Source organism: Armigeres subalbatus, chromosome 3 (genome assembly GCF_024139115.2).
Source record: "Armigeres subalbatus isolate Guangzhou_Male chromosome 3, GZ_Asu_2, whole genome shotgun sequence".
Lineage (NCBI taxonomy): Eukaryota > Metazoa > Arthropoda > Insecta > Diptera > Culicidae > Armigeres > Armigeres subalbatus.
Genome location: NC_085141.1, coordinates 211,887,192 through 211,909,269, shown reverse-complemented (window position 1 = coordinate 211,909,269; position 22,078 = coordinate 211,887,192). Strand labels below are relative to the sequence as shown.

At 41.8% G+C, this 22,078-nt stretch overlaps 1 protein-coding gene across 1 annotated transcript in view; it reads right to left on the bottom strand.

The window, feature by feature from the left end:
* LOC134219102 (uncharacterized) overlaps positions 1-22,078 on the bottom strand; it is a 434,839-nt gene that overhangs the window by 47,484 nt on the left and 365,277 nt on the right. The gene's annotated exons all lie outside the window — the stretch shown is intronic.

Here is a 22,078-nt window from a genome sequence, read left to right as displayed (position 1 = left end):
TGGTTTGGATTGGTTTGGATTGGTTTGGTTGGTTTGGATTGGTTTGGATTGGTTTGGTTGGTTTGGATTGGTTTGGTTGGTTTGGATTGGTTTGGTTGGTTTGGTTTGGATTGGTTTGGTTGGTTTGGATTGGTTTGGATTGGTTTGGATTGGTTTGGATTGGTTTGGATTGGTTTGGATTGGTTTGGATTGGTTTGGTTGGTTTGGATTGGTTTGGATTGGTTTGGATTGGTTTGGATTGGTTTGGATTGGTTTGGATTGGTTTGGATTGGTTTGGATTGGTTTGGATTGGTTTGGATTGGTTTGGATTGGTTTGGATTGGTTTGGATTGGTTTGGTTTGGTTGGTTTGGATTGGTTTGGATTGGTTTGGATTGGTTTGGTTGGTTTGGTTGGTTTGGATTGGTTTGGATTGGTTTGGATTGGTTTGGATTGGTTTGGATTGGACTTGGATTGGTTTGGATTGGTTTGGTTGGTTTGGATTGGTTTGGATTGGTTTGGATTGGTTTGGTTGGTTTGGTTGGTTTGGATTGGTTTGGATTGGTTTGGATTGGTTTGGATTGGTTTGGTTGGTTTGGTTGGTTTGGTTTGGATTGGTTTGGATTGGTTTGGTTGGTTTGGTTGGTTTGGATTGGTTTGGATTGGTTTGGATTGGTTTGGATTGGTTTGGATTGGTTTGGTTGGTTTGGATTGGTTTGGATTGGTTTGGATTGGTTTGGTTGGTTTGGATTGGTTTGGATTGGTTTGGATTGGTTTGGATTGGTTTGGATTGGTTTGGATTGGTTTGGATTGGTTTGGATTGGTTTGGATTGGTTTGGATTGGTTTGGTTTGGATTGGTTTGGATTGGTTTGGATTGGTTTGGATTGGTTTGGATTGGTTTGGATTGGTTTGGATTGGTTTGGATTGGTTTGGATTGGTTTGGATTGGTTTGGATTGGACTTGGTTGGTTTGGATTGGTTTGGATTGGTTTGGATTGGTTTGGATTGGTTTGGATTGGTTTGGTTGGTTTGGTTGGTTTGGATTGGTTTGGATTGGTTTGGATTGGTTTGGATTGGTTTGGTTGGTTTGGATTGGTTTGGATTGGTTTGGATTGGTTTGGTTGGTTTGGATTGGTTTGGATTGGTTTGGATTGGTTTGGATTGGTTTGGATTGGTTTGGATTGGTTTGGATTGGTTTGGATTGGTTTGGTTGGATTGGTTTGGATTGGTTTGGATTGGTTTGGTTGGTTTGGATTGGTTTGGATTGGTTTGGATTGGATTTGGATTGGTTTGGATTGGTTTGGATTGGTTTGGATTGGTTTGGATTGGTTTGGATTGGTTTGGATTGGTTTGGATTGGTTTGGATTGGTTTGGATTGGTTTGGATTGGTTTGGATTGGTTTGGATTGGTTTGGATTGGTTTGGATTGGTTTGGATTGGTTTGGATTGGTTTGGATTGGTTTGGATTGGTTTGGATTGGTTTGGATTGGTTGGTTTGGATTGGTTTGGATTGGTTTGGATTGGTTTGGATTGGATCTGGATTGGTTTGGATTGCGTTTGGATTGGTTTGGTTTGGATTGGTTTGGATTAGATTCGGATTGGTTTGGATTGGTTTGGATTGGTTTGGATTGGTTTGGATTGGTTTGGATTGGTTTGGATTGGTTTGGATTGATTTGGATTGGATTTGGATTGCATTTGGATTGGATTTGGATTTGATTTGGATTGGATTTGGATTGGATTTGGATTGGATTTGGATTGGATTTGGATTGGATTTAGATTGGATTTGGATTGGATGTTGATTGGATTTGCATGGTATTTTGATTGGATTGGATTTGTGTAGAATGTGGATTGGATTTGGGTTAGATTGGTTTAGTAAATCAATAGTTTAAACAGTATTATCTGAGCAGTTTAAGGACAGCGTCAATGCTTTAGAGCCACATATAATAAATTCACAGCTGTTATTGATGTATAAACAACTGCGCCGGTATGAAATAAAGAATACAATTAAATTCATGTTTTCGTATTAACAGCACCAAACAAAATTCCTAATCGGAAAAAAAGAAAGAGTAGAGACGGTGAATATTGTGGGGAATAAAGTGAGTTTGAAAAATGCATTTGCATTTGTTGGTTACATTGATGGATAAAGTGGAACATATTTCTTATTTCATGTTAAAAAATAAATAAATAAACTGAAATATTTAAAAATTGTATTAATAGAAAAAATGATAACGAGCTCGAAATTCAATCGTAGTTGGCATTTGTAATGCCAGCATACTAAGAAGCTAATGAGAAGAAATTTGAAATTCAATCTCAGTAGGCTGACAGGAATTCTAGATGAACGGTGAAAATAAACATCATTCAGTGTTATGTATTTGAGGCGTGAACATGCGCTCTCTTTCTCTTTCTCTCTCGTTCTCTTTCTCTTTCTTTTTCTCTCTCGCTCTCTTTATCTTTTTCTTTCTCTTTCGCTCTCTTTTTCTTTCTCTCTCGCTCTCTTTCTATTTCTCTCTCGCTCTCTTTCTCTTTCTCTCTCGCTCTCTTTCTCTTTCTTTTTTTCTCTTGCTCCCTTTATCTTTTTCTTTCTCTCTTGCTCTCTTTCTCTTTCTCTCTCTCTCGCTCTCTTTCTCTCCATCTCTTTCTCTTTCTTTCTTGCTCTCTTTCTCTTTCTCTCTCGCTCTTTCTTTTTCTCTCTCGCTCTCTTTCTCTTTCTTTTTCTTTCTCGCTCTCTTTATCTTTTTCTTTCTCTCTCGCTCTCTTTTTCTTTCTCTCTCGCTCTCTTTCTCTTTCTTTTTCTCTCTCGCTCTCTTTATCTTTCTCTTTCGCTCTCTTTTTCTTTCTCTCTCGCTCTCTTTCTCTCTCTCTCGCTCTCTTTCTCTTTCTCTCTCTCGCTCTCTTTCTCTCTCTCGCTCTCTTTCTCTTTTTCTCTCTCTCGCTCTCTTTCTCTCTCCCTCGCCCTCTTTCTCTTTCTATCTCACTCTTTTTCTCTTTCTCTCTCGCTCTCTTTCTCTCTTCCGTATAAACCGATAGGGTTGAAGCGACGATGCATCGGGTGATGTGCGTAGTTTGAGTTTCAGGGACATTCTCGAGTCCCTTCGAAACGCGCAGAGGGTTACGGCAAGGGGATGGTCTTTCGTGTCTGCTATTCAACAACATTTTGGAGGGAGTAATACGAAGGTCAGGAATCGACACGAGTGGTACGATTTTCACGAAGTCCGTCCAGATATTTGTTTCGTCGGCAACATTGCTCATATGGCACGTAACTTTGAGAGGATGGAGGAAGCCTACATCTGACTGAAAAGCGAAGCTAAACGGATTGGACTAGTCATAAACATGTTGAAGACGAAGATTATGGGCTCACTGGTGACCTGACACATGGCAGGAAATCGTACGTACTTTGGACTCCGCAAAACGCTCCGATCTAATAGAGTTCGCCGCTGTACCAAACTGACTATCTACAAAACGCTTATTAGACCGGTAGTTCTCTACGGACACGAGACCTGGACGATGCTCGTGGAGAACCAAGGCGCACTGGGAGTTTTCGAAAGTAAAGTGCTGCGTATCATCTATGGTGGGGTGCAGATGGCGGACGGTTCGTGAAGAAGGCGAATGAACCACGAGTTGTATGAGCTGTTGGGAGAACCATCTATCGTTCACACCGCGAAAATCGGACGACTGCAGTTGGCCGGGCACGTTGCCAGAATGTCCGACAGTAATCCAGTGAAAATGGTTCTCGACAATGATCCGACGGGAATAATAAGGCGAGGTGCACAGCGAGCAAGGAGGATCGATCAGGTAGAGGACGATTTGCGAACCCTCCGCAGACTGCGTGGTTGGCGACATGCGGCCATGGACCGAGCTGAATGGAGAAGCCTTATGTGCAGCACAGGCCACTCAGGCCTTTGTCTGGTAATAAATAAATAATCGTGAAAACCCACGTTAGATGTGTTTCGCCATACAAATTTCTGGGGGTTAACTTATGCTGGCTGTTTCCGCATATATACGATAGCGTCTGGATGATGGTGGCGGCGGTGGGTGGGGTTTGTCTGTTAGAATTTGTGCAACCAGGTTATCTGAATCGGCTCTATTTATTATGGTGGATTGAACACGAAATTGTTAATCCATAGCAAACGGAATGGTTCAACTTGCTTTAAAACCGACGAACTTATGATCATTTCAACTCCGTGAGTGCCCTTGTCGGTACAATATTCAGAAGCCTCTCGTTACCTGGTTACTCTATCGGTAACACAAGAGTTAAAAACCCATATCTCACAAATCCTTGATCTAAATCTTACCTTAAATCAATAGTAAACTGATTTAAACTAATAAAATGTTTATTCATCCTACGCGAATCAAAATATCAAACGGTTCAGTCGAAGTAAATTTCGATCGGGTCACGAGACAACAACCGTGAAAAATACAGGAACTTTGCTATTAATTAGTATTAATTTTGTCATGTTTTATATAATCATAAATGTAACAACATATAATCTGGTTTATACCAAACCAATTACGTTGAACATATACATCTGTGCCCTTTTAAAAAAGGAGACAATAATGTCATCTCTTTTGTGGCTCTATTCAAATATTATGCTTTGGAGCACCGTGCTATGCTTCCTACCTGATATGACACTCGAAGAGCTTAGTTAGTGCGAAAACTCATCTGCTCACTTATCCATGTCCGATTTGCATCCAACAGGTTGTGGTCGACAGGAACTTTTGGTTTCGGTTTTCAAATCAATCGGTCAATGCATTCTTCTGCCATCTCTGGTATTTGTTTCGACAGTGACTGCCAGCAATAATTTCTACAGGAACAAACCAGATTGTTTGATTGGACTATTTACAACTCCGAAAGCGGAATAGCGGCACGAAAATTATTCATCCTTCTTGTCAGTACTGAAGGTCCTACTGGATCCGATAATCATAAATACTGCTCAATAAACACACTTACCTCTAGAAATCTATAAAAAGTTTACACTTTTAACTATACGAGCATTAATTACACGATTACACGATTACAAAATTTGAAATCTTATGGATTCAATAAATCAAAACATAATGAACTTTCCGCAAAGTCAAGCGCAAGATTAGATAAATGCCAAATCTTGCGGATGGGTTTGCGTTTAGTACACGTTAGTACCTAACCGTAAAGTCCATCCGGACGCAATGTGCGTTGGCCCATATAATCCAGTGCATTTAAAATAACTGTCAAAAAAACGGATTGCTAACCGGATCCATTGTGCGCCGGCCTTTATCCTTCGGTGTTCCGCGCTTGTTTTCGTTGGTAAAAGGCAAATCAGAAGATGGATTTGCTTGGCTACGACACCAATGAATAGTTTTCTGGAGACTGTTCAAACACTAATTTATTGAGAAAGCGTCAAGAAACAGCGTCAAGATCAACCAACGACTCAAGCGGCAAGGAAACAGTGGAGCTCGGCAAAGCGTAGTCGTTCACTAAGACGAGATCCAGTAAGCGATCGTTGCGGTTCAAGTCGGTATTGATTTGGAAGAACCCGTGCAAGTTGAATCCGTCAAGAAGTGCACAGCAGGCTGCGGTCATGTGCGATAGCATTGGGTCGATGAAAGGTGTACCATTGTTGGGAAAGCATCAATGAAGGCCCGCTCGATTATAGTCACCGAACAGAAGAGCAGGAGACTGGAAACCTATTCGAGATGAGATGGATCGCACCGATTCGATGTGCGAGTTGATAATCGTGCAATCGTTCTTTCGGTCGGGAGGCAGGTAAACTACACCGACACTTAGAGCTTTTTGGGGAATTTCAACAACAACCCACAGCTGCTCGAGCGTTTCGGAGATAGGCGTCGGTCGATGTAGCTGGCCATTTTATTTGAAATAGCAATCAAAACTCCTCCACCACGTGACTTGTTACTGTTCAGGTTAGATCGGTCGGTCCTGTAGACGGTGTAGAGTGAACCGCAAATTTGTGTAGAGTAAATACGATCGTCAAACCAGGTTTCGATCAAATCGTACACTGCCTCCGATACAGACAAAAATAAGGTATAAATTTTTGTCCTTAGTCCACGCATATTCTGGTAATAGACTCGAAGAATATCAGATGAGCTTTCGAGTGAGTCGGTTGAAGTTGCAGACTGAAGAGTTTCACAACGGTTGTCAACCGGAAATAAGAGTGGGTCGTGAGACTGATATCTGGCACAAGTGGTCTTGAATTAAATGTACACGCAGGAATCGGCGATACAGCAGGGCGTCCACAACTGAAACGTGGAGTAATGTCAAGTACCGGATAGTCAATATCACAGCTGTACTTGCCTTTTTTTTTTTTTCTTCCTAAACAATGGAGGGGGAATCTGCTCAACAGACATCCTGGGTTGACCAGGAAGTGCGGGGTTAGGGATCACCGAGGGAGGCAGGACTACATCCCCGACCCGCTAAACCGTTTCCATTGCCGCCAAGCCCATAGTCCCTTCGGTACAACTTCGCGCCTGCTTCCCTCTGCACGACGACTGGTATCAAAAATGATGATGCCGCGTGCACAGCTGTACTTGCCTGACGTTGAAGATCGGAAGCCCCCTATACCATTACCAACTTCAGGACTGGGACGATGACGATGAACAAAGGTGTCTGTGGAGAGCGCGACTGAGTTAGCTGGTACGGGGCTTCCTCATTGCTAGATAGAGTGTGTCTCGGATTATGCAATAAATATCACTCGAGTGTTATATACTAAATATTAAGCATATGCGGTATTTCGAAAAATTTCGTTTCAGGTGGTTCGGAACGAAATTCCGCGAAATTTCGCGGAATTTGAGCATGGCGAAATCTGATTTTTGGATTTCGTTTCGTTTCGCAAAATTACAAAAATTTCGCTAGAAAAAACTAACTTTTAACGAAATTTAACGGAATTCCGCGGAATTTCGAAAGCAATTTAAACTTAAATCATACTGCCTCGAAAGGTCGTGTATTATAAAAAATTTTGACTGCCCCGCTGAGCAAAAGCATAAAGCTCTTTTCAAAACATAATGTTATCAATTTTTTTTTATTAACGCTTACTACATAATCTTATTCTGAGTCTATACGTAATATACGTCTTCAATGTTTTGTTAGAAATGTCTAACAGAAAACGAAAAGAATCTTAACTATTCTATCCTATTTTTTTTTCAAAAGTGATCCGACTTAATATTTAAGACGTCAAGCTCAGAGTGTTAATGTATTTAGATATGTGAATCAGATCAGTATGACTTTGTCAAAAAAGCAAAGCAGTGGCGCTGATTCCTAGGGCTCTTGTGAAGTCTTTTTATAGCGCCTCTTTTACATTGATTTTGCGTTGGATTAATTTGAAACACGGTTTTCTTTTTCAAGTTTTCAAAATAACTATGTTTACAATAAATATTTAGTAGGGGCCCTCCTTAGCCGTGCGGTAAGACGCGCGGCTACAAAGCAAGACCATGCTGAGGGTGGCTGGGTTCGATTCCCGGTGCCGGTCTAGGCAATTTTCGGATTGGAAATTGTCTCGACTTCCCTGGGCATAAAAGTATCATCGTGTTAGCCTCATGATATACGAATGCAAAATGGTAACCTGGCTTAGAAACCTCGCAGTTAATAACTGTGGAAGTGCTTAATGAACACTAAGCTGCGAGGCGGCTCTGTCCCAGTGTGGGGATGTAATGCCAATAAGATGAAGAAGAAGATAAATATTTAGTCGCTTACCAAGGTGGCTTCACTAGAATTAGCTTTTCTTTTAGCAACGATTCCTTTTCCGTGGCATTCACGAAGATGCAGAGCATTCCTCGGTCTCTTATAACAATGAGTGTCAAACTAATTTTCTTCTCCCAATAGCAGATCATCGAGCTGATTATCTATAAGACTGTGGGTCTCCGAGCCTCATATAAAAAAGTCGAATTTGGTTGGAAATGATAGCCTTTTTGTGCAACTTTTTGTATGAGAAAGGAAAAATTATTTCTTCATACCTGGCAAACTGCTGCCGTAAAAACTTTGCGATCAAATTTCTGAAATACATATCTTTGTGCATTTTAGAAAGATGCAGAGGATTATTCTAGTGAGTAAATGTATGCTAATATGTATGCTAATAAATGTATGGAAGACTAATTTGTTTTGTTGTTTTATGTTGGTATTTTGTACCGGAAATTCCGAATTTCCGTAGCTTGTTCCATGACCATCGAATGGCCAGTTATACCCTACCAAGAAGCTATGGCGTTTTCTAGATTACTCATTAGATTCTGAGAGGATTGAAGTGTCGGAAGCCTAATTTGTTTTGTAGTTTTATGTTGTCCTTTTGTACCGGAAATTCTGGATTTCCGGAACCTGTTCCGTGGCCATCGCATGGCCAGTTTCACCCTAGCAAGAAACTATTGTGTTGTCTATAAGTGTGTTATGAGATTCTGAGAAGTTTGAGGTGTCGGAAATCTAATATGTTCCATGATTCTATGTTGGCCCTTTATACCGTATATTCCGGGTTTCCGGAGCCTGTTCAGTGGTCATCCGGAAGCCAATTTATGTCTATTTGGCTATTGTTGTCAATTATTCACATTGACCATTAATTACTTGTACTAAAACACCTGTTATGACGTTAAAAATTTAAAAATATTGAACATTATTTGGTCAAAAAATGACTTATGGCACTACTTCAATACTCCCCCCACTAAAAGAGGGAGGGTCATGCTGAGCATTTTACCCACCTACTTTCTGGAGCTACTATTCCCCTTGATCGCGGTTAAAACATTGCATTTTAGTGGAAAATTGACCGAGAACGAGCTGTTTTAAGTTGTCAAGATTCGTGCCGGAGGTTAACAACTCTCTATCTGCGTATACACCGGACAGATGAGGATATATAAATGAGTATCCAACTAGATAAAAAACAAAATCTATGCATTCATTTTCTGGTTTTGAGTTAGCTCAATACCATAAAACCATGCTGATAAGACAACATGAAGTATGCTTCAGCACAATAACATAATTCTTAAGTAAAATAAGGGTTTTAACAGAATTTGAATTCAAACACAAAAAAATCCCAAAATTTATATATTTTTATATACCTACTGATATAAAACTAAACTAATATAAAATTGATCAGATTAGGGAGCCCATACTTCATTATGAATGGGGTATTACTTTATCGCCAATGGTATATAAACGGAAATTCGGCAATAACTCTATTGATCGCGAAAAAGTTATTTGACTTTGAAAAAATGAATCCGAATTGCGTACATAATGTTAAACGAATTCAATAAAAATTCCGCGGAAAATGAATAAAATTTCGTTTCGTTTCGAAAAATTTCGAATTAAATGGACTTTGATTTCGTATCGCTTCGATGTCTCGGAAGTAAATCTGTATTTCGTTTCGTTTCGAATCAACACAGACATTTCAAATATCGTTTCGTTTCGTTTCGTTAGGAAAAAGTGTATTATCGCATACCCTTACTAAATATCAGCGCGTGTTCGAAATATGGGTCAGGTTCGGTATCTGAGTCAAAACGGCACTTAATAGCTTCACCACTTCCACTCAAGCAATTCGATTCACAAAATCTTCGGTAAAAAAAACGGTACTTGAGGAAAACTGGTGCCTCGTTGCTTGCGAGCTATATATCGAAGCGTCCAAAATCGATGATGGTTCGATGATGGGCCTATGAAGAAGAGGACCGACCGTACGCGGACTTACAATTGTCTCGCACGGGTACTCGACGTGGAATGGAGATTGGACGTGTTGATGTAGTACTTACTTAGCGAGGTGCCCTGGCTCAGCGACACCATCATAAGTACAACGTATGTTGGAGAAGGTTTTCGTTGGGTCAGGATTTGGAAGCTAGCATTGGACCATGGTAGGCAGCAGGGACTATGTCCAAGGGCTTGACGATCCCTCCCCAGGCCATCTGCGAGTTGTGGGGCTTGCCTAGGATGTGGTGGGGTTTGACAGTGGGCCCTGTTAAACCTCTATAAAAAGCTGCATGTATCCGCAAGTAGGCCCCACCAAAGCGACCGTGTGCCGCTCAAAGCGCACAAGCCCAAGTCCTGGTGTTAGGTGGGACGTTAAACAGCCCTGACACGACGGCCCTCCGACGAGACAGGAGGTTTGCGCAGGCCCAATAAGCCGCCTAGAAAACCAATCATTACGAACAATATAAGAGATAATGCGACTCGATATAATCGGCAAAGACCTGGGCGACGAATACAGGATCATGATTGGAAGCTTGGAACATGGAATTGCAAGTCGCTAGGTTTCGCAGGTTGCGACAGGATGATCTACGATGAATTACATCCCCGCAACTTCGACGTCGTGGCGCTGCAGGAGATTTGCTGGACAGGACAGAAAGTGTGGAAAAGCGGGCATCGAGCGGCTACCTTCTACCAAAGCTGTGGCACCACCAACGAGTTGGGAACCGGCTTCATAGTGCTGGGTAAGATGCGCCAACGCGTGATTGGGTGGCAGCCAATCAACGCAAGGATGTGCAAGCTGAGGATTAAAGGCCGTTTCTTCAACTATAGCATCATCAACGTGCACTGCCCACACGAAGGGAGACCCGACGACGAGAAAGAAGCGTTCTACGCACAGCTGGAGCAGACATACGATGGATGCCCACTGCGGGACGTTAAAATCGTCATCGGTGACATGAACGCACAGGTAGGAAGGAGGAAATGTATAGACCGGTCATCGGACCGGATAGTCTGCACACCGTATCGAATGACAACGGCCAGCGATGCATAAACTTCGCAGCCTCCCGCGGAATGGTAGTCCGAAGCACCTTCTTTCCCCGCAAAAATATCCACAAGGCCAAATGGAGATCACCTAACCAAGAAACGGAAAACCAAATCGATCACGTTCTAATCGACGGTAAATTCTTCTCAGACATCACGAATGTCCGCACTTACCGCAGTGCGAATATTGAATCCGACCACTACCTCGTTGCAGTATGCCTGCGCTCAAAACTCTCGACGGTGTACAACACGCGTCGAAGTCGGACGCCGCGGCTTAACATTGGGCGACTACAAGACGGTAGACTAGCCCAAGAATACGCGCAGCAGCTGGAAGTGGCACTTCCAACGGAAGAGCAGCTAGGCGCAGCGTCTCTTGAAGATGGCTGGAGAGATATTCGATCCGCCATTGGAAGCACCGCAACCGCTGCACTAGGGACGGTGCCCCGGATCAGAGAAACGACTGGTATGACGGCGAATGTGAGCAGTTAGTGGAAGAGAAGAATGCAGCATGGGCGAGATTGCTGCAACACCGCACGAGGGCGAACGAGGCACGATATAAACAGGCGCGGAACAGACAAAACTCGACTTTCCGGAGGAAAAAGCGCCAGCAGGAAGATCGAGACCGTGAAGAAACGGAGCAACTGTACCGCGCTAATAACACACGAAAGTTCTATGAGAAGTTAAACCGTTCACGTAAGGGCCACGTGCCACAGCCTGATATGTGTAAGGACATAAACGGGAACCTTCTTACGAACGAGCGTGAGGTGATCCAAAGGTGGCGGCAGCACTACGAAGAGCACCTGAATGGCGATGTGGCAGACGAAGATGGCGGTATGGTGATAGACCTGGGAGAACGCGCGCAGGACATAATTCTACCGGCTCCGGATCTCCAGGAAATCCAGGAGGAGATTGGCCGGCTGAAGAACAACAAAGCCCCTGGGGTTGACCAACTACCAGGAGAGCTATTTAAACACGGTGGTGAGGCACTGGCTAGAGCGCTGCACTGGGTTATTACCAAGATTTGGGAGGAGGAAGTTTTGCCGCAGAAGTGGATGGAAGGTGTCGTGTGTCCCATCTACAAAAAGGGCGATAAGCTGGATTGTAGCAACTACCGCGCAATCACATTGCTGAACGCCGCCTACAAGGTACTCTCCCAAATTTTATGCCGTCGACTAGCACCAACTGCAAGGGAGTTCGTGGGGCAGTACCAGGCGGGTTTTATGGGCGAACGCTCCACCACGGACCAGGTGTTCGCCATTCGCCAAGTACTGCAGAAATGCCGCGAATACAACGTGCCCACACATCATCTATTCATCGACTTCAAAGCCGCATATGATACAATCGATCGGGACCAGCTATGGCAGCTAATGCACGAACACGGTTTTCCGGATAAACTGACACGATTGATCAAAGCGACGATGGATCGGGTGATGTGCGTAGTTCGAGTTTCAGGGGCATTCTCGAGTCCCTTCGAAACCCGCAGAGGGTTACGGCAAGGTGATGGTCTTTCGTGTTTGCTATTCAACATCGCTTTGGAAGGGTAATACGAAGAGCAGGGATTAACACGAGTGGTACAATTTTCAATAAGTCCGTCCAGCTATTTGGTTTCGCCGACGACATAGATATTATGGCACGTAACTTTGAGAAGATGGAGGAAGCCTACATCAGACTGAAGAGGGAAGCTAAGCGGATCGGACTTGTCATCAACACGTCGAAGACTAATTACATGATAGGCAGAAGTGCAAGATAAGACAATGTGAGCCACCCACCGCGAGTATGCATTGGTGGTGACGAAATCGAGGTGGTAGAAGAATTTGTGTACTTGGGCTCACTGGTGACTGCCGAAAATGACACCAGCAGAGAAATTCGGAGACGCATAGTGGCTGGAAATCGTACGTACTTTGACTCCGCAAGACGCTCCGATCGAATAGAGTTCGCCGCCGTACCAAACTGACAATCTACAAAACGCTAATTAGACCGGTAGTCCTCTACGGACACGAGACCTGGACGATGCTCGTGGAGGACCAACGCGCACTTGGAATTTTCGAAAGGAAAGTGCTGCGTACCATCTATGGTGGGGTGCAGATGGCGGACGGTACGTGGAGGAGGCGAATGAACCACGAATTGCATCAGCTGTTGGGAGAACCATCCATCGTTCACACCGCGAAAATCGGACGACTGCGATGGGCCGGGCACGTAGCCAGAATGTCGGACAGTAACCCGGTGAAAATGGTTCTCGACAACGATCCGACGGGCACAAGAAGGCGAGGTGCGCAGCGGGCAAGGTGGATCGATCAGGTGGAAGATGACTTGCGGACCCTCCGTAGACTGCGTGGTTGGCGACGTGTAGCCATGGACCGAGCCGAATGGAGAAGACTCTTATATACCGCACAGGCCACTTCGGCCTTAGTCTGAATAAATAATAATAATTGGACCATGGTAGCTTTCCGAACCATAATGTTGTACAAAATTCGAACTAAATGCAGTTTTTAAATCTTTCCGAGAAAATTGTATATAATATGTGGAATACTCCGAACTAAAATATGGCATAACCATTTTCCAGCTAACTCATGTATAATTATTTTTGAAACAAAAAAACAAACTTGTAATTGCTGCTCTATGCCTAGGAATATGTCGAATATGGATGGATTGTGTTGCCCACATGATTTCCAGAGCAATCTGGAAGCTGGATCTACTTGTTGTAGTTCAAATAAGTAAATTAACTATTTTACATATGCACGGATCCGCCGACAATGAACAATGTAATTAATTCAACATAACGAACGTGCACCGGAAAGTCAACTAATCCCCGCAAGTGTGCAGGATTATTAGCGGCTTGATGCATTCCCGTGCCACGATGACGCTAATGCCATCGTAATGCTGCAAACTGTGTCGACCGATGCGACGATGATGTCAGCAAGTATATTAACATGGCACTCTGACTGTCGACAATTCGGTGGGTTGGCACAAAGCAAAGTACACTGAACGTTGCGACAATAACAGGAACTCATTAGTTACGGCCCGGGATGTATTTGAACGCGATTTGATTGCAGGGGATATGATAATGATAAGATGCAGTTAATTTGAACTGCAAGAATGACCTATTGAGCTTATTTAATTGTACAAGCCACGCATATGACTCAGTAATCACATAATCAGCTTATACCATAAAGCAGTTATGCAGAATCAATTAGGAAACATCGAAAAAGTCAGACAACAGGAAACACTCCCACCTTACTAATGTCTCGATACATATATTTGTTTTCCTACATTATCTGAGTTGAATAAGGTTGTAAGACGCTGTTCTACAAGTCTACTTAGGACATTCTCAAAGTGTTCAGAAACTATTTTTCATTGTATTACCGTTAATCAACATCGATACAGGATTCGTCATATCAGTTTAACGAAATTCATGAAAATTGACAACATCTACTGCTCTAGCAATGAGCTTGTGTAAACCGGGCCTTCCTTATCCTAGCGGCAAGATACAAGGTAACTACAAAATAAGACTATGCTAAAGGTGGCTGTGTTCGAGTCCGAGTCCGGAAATTTGAGGGTTGGACACTTCCCTGGGGATTGAATATCAAAATGTTGCCTTATATAAGACGAATTTCGCGCCAACCCTTCTATGGGGCTGGCAGTACCATCTCAGAATTGAATGAAACTTGGTGGGCATAAAGATATGGTATTTCTACACTCCAAATAATCTAAACGTTGTTTCCACCTGAATTTTCAGGTACATTTTACGTGCACACGTAGCTGCAAATGCTTCAGAAAATTCAGGTGAAACTTACGTGTCCGGTGAATTCTATCCAAAACTCAGGTAGAACTTACCTGATTTTCACGTAGAATGAGAATTCTATCAAAAAATCAGGTAAAAGTTACGTGAATTTCAGGTGGAAAAAATCTACGTACTTTTTCAGGTGGAAACAACGTGCAGATTTTTTTGGGTGTAGTTTTTCAAAAATTGTCTAGAGTAACATTTGATGAGGGCCTAATTTTGTTTCATTGATTTTTAAAAAAATCGATGTAACTCTAAAATGACAAGACCTACAAAAAAGTGTTGTATGGCGGACTGTCGTGAAATTCCCTGAAGTTTTTTGGAAAAATATCCATAAAATAAAAAACCGATTTGTACACTGAAAAAAATCAGTTTTAAAAATTAAAATCGATATTACAAAAAAACCTCATCTCAGAAATCGATGAAATTTTTTCTGCAGATAGGTATTTCAATTATCTAACTTTTCTGGGAATAATGTTCCTGTGACATATTTAAGGAAAAAAGTTTTTCTAACAAAAACTTTTTCCATGTCCATATTGAGTGAAAATTTATCAGCGTGTTTTATGCCTACAGCGCCAAATATAGGGTTAGCAGCCTATCATCAACCAACGGCACATTTTGAACGTATACAAATTTGCTTAGGAAGCAATTTAGCATAATCTAACATAATTGTAGACCAACATTTGAAAAGGGTTTAAATTTTCTTTGATTTTTTTGTATCGAAGTAACTTAAAAACAATTGAGTTTACAAAAAAACAAATAAACGGGCAATGTTGCCGAAACGAAACTGAAGTGATATTTAATTGTAATAGTGGAAAAGAAGATGTTGTTTTTCAGCAAAGGCTAACTAATGATCGACGTGATTTAGAAACCGTTATAAAGCCTGTAGATGAATTTGTATCGTATTTTATTGAAAAAATTGATAAACTTATAACTCATGACATTATTTGCAAACAGTAATACATTTTTTTGAAAAACAAAAAGAGTACTTTAGATCAAAGTAAAATACTTGTACTATTGGATTTCTCTGAAAATTATTCATTCATTATCCAAAATGCTGCTTAGGGTTGGAATAATTCCCAGGCAACAATACATGCATTCGAAGTTAAGGGGCCGTTCAAAAATTACGTCCAAGGTTTGAGGGGGGAGGGGGTCAGAGTTTTGTGACAGGGGAGGGAGGGGTGTTCATCTTATGTGACGTCCATCCATAAAAAAAAATACTGAAAGCATTTTAGGAACAACTTGCAATTTTAAAACATATTCAAACTGTTAGTAAGGGACATAACTCATTATGTTATTGTGAAAATAGTGTATGAAAAAGAAAAACCAAAATAATCGCCAAAATAAAAATGACACATGTACGTACAGGGGAGGGGGGGAGTCAATGATTTGTAACAGTTTGTGACAGGAGGGGGGAGGGGGTTGAAAATGCTGAAAAATGATGGACGTAATTTTTGAACGATCCCTTACTTTAAAAGAAACGGTAATTAGAAAACTTTAGCTCTATTAATCATAAGTAATGACCCATGAGTCATGGGCAGGCTTGTAAATATTCGGCAGCACTGGATGAATGTGATGTTTTTTTATATCATTTTTTTATTTTCTTCCTGCTTTGAAATCAACCTCACATTCCCGGAGAGGCAGAAAAGTAAACAACAGAACTCACATCACCCACTGCGCCGCGAAGATGAAATTTACCACAGCAAAATGTACACATTCACCCAGCAAATTGAAAAAAATCATAACGCGTTTAACCCTTATGCGGCCAACAAAAAAAACACAAGTCGATGGCCGACAGGGTACCCGTGTTCCACTAAATTGATATTCTCATAACTTCAACAATTTTTAACCGATTTGGATAATTTTGACAGTTTTGGAAACAGAAACTCATATACTTTTAGCCTATTGTCAAGGTTTACAGCTTATGCCCATGGTTATACAAGAAATTTTTGAAGTAAGGCTTAAGAGTCTACACGCGTAACCAAAGGCCATTCAGCCAGTTTCAAATATGCTACAAGCTCTTTGCGCTTCTTAGAATTGAAGGTGTTTACAGTATATGCATCGGGTAATGCAAAAATCCCTGAAATGAAGTCTTAGTCATCCGAGAAATCCCTGGAGTAAAGCTTAAAGATCTACTCGCGTAACCAAAGGCCTATTATGCAAATTCAAACACGGTACATGCTCTTTGTGGTACTTAGCATAGAATGCGTTCACAGTATATGTTCCGAGTCATCCAAGAAATCTATGGAGTAAGGCCTTAAGGTCTACACTCGTAACCATGGGTCTATGGACTTGTCTCAAAAGTGGTACATGTTCTTTGCGCATCTTGAAATCAAATGTGATCACTACATATGTTCTGCGCTATCGAAGAAATCTCTCGGATAAGTCCTCTGGCGCCTTCATTGCATATAATCATGGTCATCCAAGAAAACCCTGGAAAAGGCCTTCAGGTCTACACGCGTAACCAGAGATCTTTTAGATTGTTTCAAAACTGGTACATGCCCTTTGTGGTGCATAGAATAGAACGCCTTTATTGCATATGTTCATGGTCATCCAAGAAAACCCTGGAAAAGGCCTTAAGATCTACACGCGTAACTAAAGATGTTTCAGATTTTTTCAAAAGTGTTACATGCCCTTTGTGGTACATAGAATAGATTGCGTCCATTGCATAGGTTCATGGTCATCCAAGAAAACCCTGGAATAGGACTTTAAATCTGCATGGGTACCCAGAGATCTTTTGGCTTGTTTCAAAAGTGGTACATGCCCTTTGTGGTACATAGAAAAGAATACGTCCATTGCATATGTTTATGGTCTTCCAAGAAAATGCTAAAATAGGCCTCAGGATCTTCACACGTAACCTTTCGGATTGTTTCAAAAGTGGCATATGCCCTTTTTAGTACATTGAATATACCTTTCATTGCATATGTTCATGGGTATCCAAGAGAACACTTGAACAATCAGCAAGAACTTCACGCGTAACCAGAGTTCCTTCGGCCTAGTTAAATAGTTATACATGCCTTTTATAGTACGTAGAATAGAATGCACCCATTTTAAATGTTCATGGTCATCCAAGAAACCCCTGAAGTAAGGCATTAGGATCTACACCAGAGATATATCAGCCTGTTTTAAATTTGGTACATGCCTTTGGGGCCCATGGATAAAATGCGTTCATGGCATATGCTAATGGTCATCCTAGAAATTTATGGAGTTATACTTCTAGGCTTACACGAATATCTAGAGGGTCTTTAAGGTCACTCCTTACGGAATCCAAGTTTCAAAGTGCTCGCGTTTTCGGGGGCACACCACTCGATATGGAAGTAACGCACAACTGTCATTTTTATTATTTCACGCATGCTGCGACACAGCAAAGCTAAATCATCAAAAAATACAGTTGTGCGCCGCCTCCGTATCGATTGGTGTGCCCCCGAAAACGCGAGCACTTTGAAACTTGGATTCCGTGAGGAGTGGCCTTAATCTAATTTTAATATGGTACATGATCTTTGCGATATTAGCCCGTTTTTCCCTCACGTTCTCGGCGTGAAGTTGTATCGTTCCAATTTATTTACATTTTGCATTTCCAAAGCATAGACTTCATATTAGTGATATCAATGAAGTTTGTATACTACCTGGAACCAACAACAACAAGACAACAATAACTACTTGAATGCTAATATATCAAGATGAGGTTTCACATCTTGTTTATTCTTCAATAACTGCCCAGAGCTAATGCCAACAACTTGACCTACTCGAAATGCAAACATATATCAATAGCCTTCCGTTCGTGGGTTGATTTACAGATCATTCCTATATGGAGTTCATAGACTACCTAGTCCCATGGCATCAAAAAACTACAGCAGCCGTTCGATAACTGCAAGTCATTTAACTGCAATTCGATAGTTGCAACAGTTTTACAGTTATCGGACCGCTAAACTTCAAACCGATGTAAGACTCAATGACAGCTGCATTGCGCTGCACATTTAGATGCACTTTTCTTGTATTTGACGTTCGATTGACAACCGTTTGACGTCTAGAAGGCGTTGCAGTTATCGAACGGCATTCGATAACTGAAAAGTAAACATTTTGCAGTTATCGAACGGCTACTGTACTAGGAATGCGTATATTTACTCAGATGAGGTTGACCCGATTTTGTCACTCCCAGATTTTGTCTACCCCTGATTTTGCCTTACCCGATTTTATCACGTTTTCGATCCAATTTGCCGCAAACAATAAAGATTTTCATGAAATAACTTTCACTGCCTGTAGCTTATTATGAATCATTTATGAGTACCTGTTGATAAGTCTCTTCGACAAAAAAATACGGATTTCATTCATGTATTTTGCCTTGCCTTCATTACGGAGCCCACGACAATGAAAATAACTACTTAAAATACAAACATATACCAAGAAGGAGTCTCACAACTTGCTTATTTTCAAATAACTGCCTCTATTCAGGAGGTTGATCCATCGACCTTGACTCTATTTCATAGAGTGGAGCTCAAGACAACAACAAGAACTACTTGGAATACAAACATATACCAAGATGGGGTCACAAAACTTGTTTATTCTTCGACAACTGCCTCCATTACGGAGATTGATCTAGAGAACTTCGGTGGGGTTTGATCCAACGAAACCAGTACGCTAGACATGTGTTTTCCCTACTAAGCTACGAAGTCCTCCGTCGTCCTCCGCAGCTTAGCGTGTACTGATGAAACCAAATTCACAGCACCGGGCATGTAGCTGAACTCTCGCAATACATTCTCAGAACTAACTCTCTCATATATGTTTTTGTACAATGCCAACCAAGTAGGATGAGTATTTAGTGTTATCTGGCTCCTACACACTTGCTTCATCACCAACGGCGCTTGATGAAGTAGGGTTGTGTGAGATTGGGCTAGTTGGTCGTCAGATCCCAACTCGTCCACATAAGCGAAGAAAGATCGCCTTTCGAGCTCAGCACATTCAAAGTTAATTGCCTATGTTCCGGGTATTGAGCCACCCGGAGTGGAAATTAATTACTATGTCTGAAACTCGATTATGCATATGCACAACATGTAATAGATTAAGTTCGGAAAAGGTATTGGAGGAAAACCGCTACCTTCCGTCCCTCCCAGTTGTTCTTCAATAACTGCATCCGTTACGGAGGTTGATCTACCGACCTTGACTCTATGGAGTTCGTAGACTACCTGGAGCCCACGACAACAACAAGAACTACATGGAATACAAACATATACCAAGAAAGGGTCACGCTACTTGTTTATTCTTCGATAACTGCCTCCATTACGGAGATTGATCCGAAGATCTTGACTGTATGGAGTTCGTACACTACCTGGAACTCACAACAACAACAAGAAATACATGAAATACAAACATATACCAAGAAGGGGTCACACAACTTGTTTATTCTTCAATATCTGCCTCCATTACAAAGGTTGATCCACAGACCTTGAATCTATGGAGTTCGTAGACTACCTGGAGCCCACGACAACAAGAACTACTTGGAATACAAACATATACCAAGAAGAGGTCACAAAACGTGTTTATTCTTCAATAACTGCCTCCATTACGAAGATTGATCCACAGACCTTGACTCTATGGAGTTCGTAGACTACCTGGAACCAATGACAACAAGAACTACTTAGAATACAAACAAATACCATGAAGGCGTGACACAACTTGTTTATTCTTCAATAACTGCCTCCGTTACCAATGTCGAACCCCATACCTTGACTCTATGGAGTTCGTAGACTACCTGGAGTCCTCGACAACAACAAGAATTACTTGGAATACACACATGTACCAAGAAGGGGTCACGCAACTTGTTTATTCTTCGATAACTGCCTCCATTATGGAGATAGATCCGAAGATCTTGACTGTATGTAGTTCATAGACTACCTGGAACTCACGACAACAACAAGAACTACATGAAATTCAAACATATACCAAGAAGGGGTCACACAACTTGTTTTTTCTTCATTAACTGCCTCCATTACGGAGGTTGATCCACCGACCTTGAATCTATGGAGTTCGTAGACTACCTGGAGCCAACGACAACAACAAGAACTACTTGGAATACAAACATATATCAAGAAGGGGTCACAAAACTTTTTTATTCTTCAAACGCTGCCTTCGTTACCGAGGTCGATCCCCAGACCTTGACTCTATGGAGTTCGTAGACTACCTGGAGTCCTCGACAACAACAAGAACAACTTGGGATATACACATATACCAAGAAGGGGTCACGCAACTTGTTTATTCATCGATAACTGCCTCCATTACGGAGATTGATCCGAAGACCTTGACTGTATGGAGTTCGTAGACTACCTGGAACTGACGACAACAACAAGAACTGCATTAAAAACAAACATATGCCAAGAAGGGGTCACAAAACATGTTTATTCTTCAATAACTGCCTCCATTACGGAGGTTGATCCACCGACCTTGAATCTATGAAGTTCGTAGACTACCTAGAGCCCACGACAACAACCAGAACTACTTGGAATTCAAACATATGCCAAGAAGGGGTCACGCAACTGGTTTATTCTTCGTTAACTGCCTCCATTACGGAGATTGATCCGAAGACCTTGACTGTATGGAGTTCGTAGACTACCTGGAATCAATGACAGCAACAATAACTACTTGGAATGCAAACATGTTTTAAGAAAAGGTCATTGGATGGCCCGGAACATATACTGCTTTCACAGCTAAGCACCATAAAGAGCATGTACCGTTTTTGAATTTACACGATAGACCTTTGGTTACGTTAGCAGACCATAAGATCTTATTCCAGGGATTTTTTGGGTGACTTAGGCCTTACTCCAGGGATTTTTGGAGACCCGGAATGTATACTGTGAATACCGACTATTCTAAGAAGCGCAATGAGCATGATATATATTCGAAACTGGTTGATAGTCCTTCGGTTACGTGTGTAGACTCTTAAGTCTTACTTCAAAGATTTCTTGTATAACCATGGACAAAAGCTGTAAACCTTGACTATGGGCAAAAAGTATATGAGTTTCTGTTTCCAAAACTGTCAAAATTATCTAAATCGGTTGAAAATTGTTAAAGTTATGAAAATATCAATTTAGTGGAACACGGGTACCCTGTCGGCCATCCACGTGGTAAAAAAAAATCAGATGCCCCTCCCCACGTCCCTCCTCACTGTATCAACGTGATTTTCTCACAGATGCTACATTTTATGGAGTTCTTAGATGTCACCGAGTTTCAGCTTTCAGCTATAAAAAATCATTGAAATATCACCACTTGAATTTGAAAAAGGAACACGGGTACCCCGTCGGCCGCATAAGGGTTAAATGGGCCACTCACAGTCATACGGTAAGGCGCGAACTGAGCAGCCGGTCAGAGCGACTTGTGAGTGGCTGAATGCGAAATTAAATGGTCGGTGTTGGAAATGATTTTTCGGCTGCACCCAGTCGCACTCACCACGGCGGCGATGAAGGCGACTCCATATTATACTGAGATCCATGTTTTTCACTGCATTGACTGTGAAATATTTCTACCCTGCCCATGACACAAAAGCTGTTCACTTATTCATTGGCTTCGTGGCCGTACGGTTAGCGACGTCAATCGTCTAGACGCATGTGTTGTGGAGTGTGGGTTCGATTTCCGCCCCGGTAAGG